Below are 5,363 nucleotides of genomic sequence, written 5' to 3' on the forward strand. Positions count from 1 at the left end.
AGTTTATGCCCATTGATAACTAACTCCCCATTTTCCCCATCCCCCAGCCCTGGGCAACTGCTATTTCACTCTTTAATTCTATCAATTTGACTATTTAAGATACCTCATATAGGGGTGTGTCCAGAATTGGTGGGTTCTTGGTCTCACTGACTTCAAGAATGAAGCCGCGGACCCTCGCGGTGAGTGTTACAGTTCTTAAAGGCGGTGTGTCTGGAGTTTGTTCCTTCTGATGTTCAGATGTGTTCGGAGTTTCTTCCTTCTGGTGGGCTCGTGGTCTGGCTGGCTTCAGGAGTGAAGCTGCAGACCTTCCTGGTGAGTGTTACAGCTCATAAAAGCAGTGTGGACCCAAAGAGTGAGCAGTAGCAAGATTTTTTGCAAAGAGCGAAAGAACAAAGCTTCCACAGTGTGGAAGGGGACCCCAGCGTGTTGCCACTGCTGGCTCGGGCAGCCTGCTTTTATTCTCTTATCTGGCCCCACCCACATCCTGCTGATTGGTAGAGCCGAGTGGTCTGTTTTGACAGGGCGCTGATTGGTGCGTTTACAATCCCTGAGCTAGACACAAAGGTTCTCCACATCCCCACCAGATTAGCTAGATACAGAGTGTCCACACAAAGGTTCTCCAAGCCCAGCCCCCACCAGAGTAGCTAGATACAGAGTGTCATCTGGTGCATTCACAAACCCTGAGCCAGGCACAGGTGCTGATTGGTGTGTTTACAAACCTTGAGCTAGACACAGAGTGCCGATTGGTGTATTTACAATCCCTGAGCTAGACATAAAGGTTCTCCAAGTCCCCACCAGTCAGGAGCCCAGCTGGCTTCACCCAGTGGATCCTGCACTGGGGCTGCAGGTGGAGCTGCCTGCCAGTCCCACGCCATGCACCCGCACTCCTCAGCCCTTGGGTGGTCGATGGGACTGGGCACCGGGGAGCAGGGGGCGCGCTCATCGGGGAGGCTGGGGCCGCACAGGAGCCCACGGAGGGGGCGGGAGGCTCAGGCATGGCGGGCTGCAGGTCCCGAGCCCTGCCCCGCCGGAAGGCAGCTAAGGCCCAGCGAGAAATCGAGGGCAGCGCCAGTGGGCTGGCACTGCTGGGGGACCCAGTACACCCTCTGCAGCCGCCGGCCCGGGTGCCAAACCCCTCATTGCCTGAGGCCGTAAGGGCCGGCTGGCTGCTCCGAGTGCGGGGCCCGCCGAGCTCACGCCCACCCAGAACTTCACCTGGCCCGCAAGCACTGCGCAGCCCGGGTTCCCACTCACGCCTCTCCCTCCACACCTCCCTGCAAGCTGAGGGAGCTGGCTCCGGCCTTGGCCAGCCCAGAAAGGGGCTCCCACAGTGCAGCCGCGGGCTGAAGAGCTCCTCAAGTGCCGCCAAAGTGGGAGCCCAGGCAGAGGAGGCGCTGAGAGCAAGCAAGGGCTGTGAGGACTGCCAGCACGCTGTCACCTCTCAGGGGGAATGAAGCAGTATGTGTCTTTCTGTGACTGGCTTATTTCACTCAGCATAATGTCTTTAAGGTTCACTCATGTCATTGCTTCTTGCAGAATTTCCCTCTTTTTAAAGGCTAAATAGTATTCTGTTTTCTAAATATACCACATTTCCAAAAATACTAATAAATAAATAAGCAGGTCTCTAAGATGAGAGTAAACAAAATCAGAAATGAAAAGAAAAGCTGGGCTGGTGCCTTAGACAATAAGGTTGCCTGCTGACCTTGGTGCAGAGACTCGTTAACCTGCAGTGTTAGAATCCAGTGCTTAAGGGAGGGAGTAAAAGGAAAGGGATTAGGAAAGTTGTGTGCTGTGCCTGGCCTCCTGCTCTTATGATCCAGCTATATCCATGAGGCAGTGTCAGTGGTTGGTCAGGCCTGCTTGGGGGAGAGGCTCAGGGGAGAGAAGGGAAGGAAGAGAGAAGAGAGAAACATGGACCTCAGATCACTTTCTTTATCACCAGTGTAGATTGGTTAGCATAAAATTAAAGCCATTTCCCAATCCTGTCTGCCACTGCTTCTAACAAACATGAAATATATTTCTACTCAACTATAAAAATATCTACTTGATTGTAAGTCTGAAATTCCTACTGCCTAGAAGCTTGGAGATTGTAAAAAATTGACCATAATTACACATTACATACAACAAGTGAGAAAGCAAAAGTGAAACCTGAATCAGGTGTCTTCCAAACCACAGTTTCCACCTAACTACAGCAGAGAGCTCCTAATAACACCAGGGGTGGGTGCTGTGCAAGGAAAGCCCACAAAACAAAGTCTAAATAAGCAGAAAAGTCACCAACAGCTTACAAATATTTAAGACTTCCCGAATAACTCAGCGTATGGTAGTAAAGTTCCATTTGAACAAATTCTGGAAATAGCTATATCTGTTAGTACATAACAGGTGTTAGAATCAGAACGTAGATGCAGGAATGTTTGTAAGAACTGAATTGAGTTCTATAGGGTGTCTTCTGGCATGGCAGTTTCATTTCAAGAAACGTTTTAATTTCAAAGGCATAATTTCAGAAATCAGCAAATTACAAGAATGAATATAGAGAAATTGCACCAAAGGACGTTGATAAAAATCTTCCCGGCAGGGCATGGTGGCTCATGCCTGTAATCTCAGCACTTTGGGAGGCCAAGGCAGGTGGATCACGAGGTCAGGAGTTCGAGACCAACCTGGCCAACATGGTGAAACCCCATCTCTTCTAAAAATACAAAAATTAGCTGGGCATGGTGGCAGGTGCCTGTAATCCCAGCTACTCGAGAGGCTGAGGCAGGAGAATTGCTGTACCGGGGAGGCAGAGGTTGCAGTGAGCCAAGATTGTGCCACTGCACTCTAGCCTGGACAACAGAGCAAGACTCCATCAAAAAAAAAAAAAATCTTACCTTGTACCCTAAAATCCACAAATCTGTTGCCAGGGGCTGGCACTGGGAAGGACAGAAGGTGTTAGTCAAAGGATACAAAGTTTCAATTATACATGAGAAATAAGTCTTAGAGATTTACTGCACAGCATAGCCTACGGTTAACAATACTGTACTGTATATTTTGTAATTTGCTAAGAGGATTTATCTTATGTTAAGTGTTCTTATCACAAATAATAATAAAAAATAAGAGGGCAGGAGGAAACTTGGATGTGATGAACAGGTTAATGGCATAAATTATGGTGTTGCTTTCATGGGTGTATACTTGTCTTCAAACTCATCAACTTGGTGTACATTCAATAGGTACAGCTCTTTGTATGTCAACCATAACTCAATGAAGTGGCTTTAAAATCAAGAGAGAAAACACTTAGAATTGTGAGAACACAAGTTCAAATCATAATCAGGTAAGTATTATTGTCTACCATATAAATATTTGTTTGCAAAAGAAAAAATAATATATTAATAAAAACAGAATGATTTGGGGAGACTAAGGCCATAAATCTAAAACATATGGGAAGGCATGGCCTGCTATCTTTTAAAAAAGAGAGAAATAGAACACAACAGAACACAGAGGTTAAGACCAAGGACTGTGGAGTCAGGCCAACCTAGGGCTACTTCTTTCACCTACCCTTTACTGATTATGTGGCCTTGAGTAATCAATTATACCATTTCAATCCCAGGTTTATTATCTTTAAAATGAAAATAAGAAAATTATCTCATTGCATTCTTGTTGGATTAAGGCAAACAATGTGTATAAATTATTTAGAACAATGTCTGGCATATAGAAAGACTCAATCTGAGTTTGAATTATTTTTCAGTTTCTCATCTTCAACCAGAAAATTAGAAAAATATAGCAATATTCATTTTGGATCAGACAATCCATCTCTATATTCTGCTTCTGAGGGTAGAATCAAAAGGCATTTTATGGAAGAACGTGACAGTCACTCTCCATGCCCCAGTATCCTGGTATGGAGCTCTATGGAATTGATCTAAGAGCTCCATATTTTGATAATAATAATCAAAAGATTATTACTGTCTTTCAAGGTCACAGTTTCTTTCTTTTCCTTTCTCTGTAAATAAATGTTTTCTTTAAAATGTGCATTTAAAAGTACTGGCTTTGGCAGCACATATACTAAAATTAGAATGAAGCAGAGATTAGCACTGCTCCTGCACAAAGATGACATGCAAACTGATGAAGATTTCCATACTTTTATGAAAAGAGTTCTAGATACAAATGGCAGTGGTGGCTGCACAACAGTATGTACATACTTAATATCCCTGGGCTGTACACTGAAAAAATGGTTAAAATGTTATATTTTATGTGCATTTTACTATAATAGAAAATATTAGAAAAATGAGTATTAAAACTGCTTTATTAAGATTTCAAGCTCTTAAAATACTCGTCCTTTGTCAACAATTTTACATATTTAAATGGCCATAGAATGGCTAACTTGCTGTTCCACAGTTACTGAGCAATGTAGAGGCAAATACAGCATTGAAATTCCGAATATTGCAATCTGAAGAGACTGAGAAGAGCAGGCTAAGTTTTGTTTATTTATTTATGCTGCTACATAACAGCACATAAGAATATTTGTAGAATCACCTATTATGACTGAATTTGCCACTATTGTATTTTTTATACTCAGACATGCTAGACAAGAGATAGTAATCAAAGTATAATGATTCAGGTTGGTGCCTGAACAGCAGTGTAAAACATTTTAAATGTTCTTATGTTGTTTATTTTTCTGTACAGAATTGACTAGAAAGTGTTTCTACAGACAAAAATTACTGATTTAAACAGCTTATAAGTAAGCATAAAACATGAAAGCAAATTTCCACCAAGTGAGAGTTTACAAGTCCTATTGTAGTTTTCATTCATCCATAATTTCGCCTTCCATCAAGCAACAAGTATGGTGATACATGCTTTTGGAAAAAAGTAAAATTGTTTTCCATTTTTTTCTTGCAATCTTAAGATAACAGTCTCATATTTTCAATATCAATTTGACTCCTAGGGGCATCTGTATTCTTAAACCTTGCGTTCCTTTCTGTTGCAACAGATGAGTTTTCCCTATATTTACCAACTGGACATTGCTTTGCTTTCTTTTATAGCTCAAACTAGTTGAAAGAGTTATCTCAACTTTCTCACCTCCCACTGTCTACTCAACACACTTCAATTTATTAGTGCCTCCATCTTGCTCAGCCCAGTGATCAATTCTCAATCTTCATCTTACTGGTTGATAGCAGGTTTGCTAGCAGCATTTGACACGCTTGCTGCCTCATTGACATGGTTTTAACACTGTATCCTCTTAAGTTTTCTGCTTCTTAACCAGCCTCTCATTCTCAGTCTTCTCTGCTGTCTCTTTTTCCTCTTTCTAGTCCTAAATGCCGTGGTGCCCCAGGACTCAGCCCAGGGTTCCATTTCCTTTTCTATCAATACATTCTTTATGGCTCTCATCCAATCTC

General features: G+C 42.9%; 1 non-coding gene across 1 annotated transcript; it reads left to right on the plus strand.

Moving 5' to 3' along the window:
* The first annotated feature begins 4,008 nt into the window (after positions 1-4,008).
* LOC115838086 lies at positions 4,009-4,112 on the plus strand. The gene has a single exon (XR_004033138.1). It is a non-coding gene; the product is annotated as a U6 spliceosomal RNA (small nuclear RNA).
* Positions 4,113-5,363: the final 1,251 nt, after the last annotated feature.

This window comes from Nomascus leucogenys, chromosome 13, assembly GCF_006542625.1.
Source record: "Nomascus leucogenys isolate Asia chromosome 13, Asia_NLE_v1, whole genome shotgun sequence".
In the NCBI taxonomy this organism is placed as follows: Eukaryota; Metazoa; Chordata; class Mammalia; order Primates; family Hylobatidae; genus Nomascus; species Nomascus leucogenys.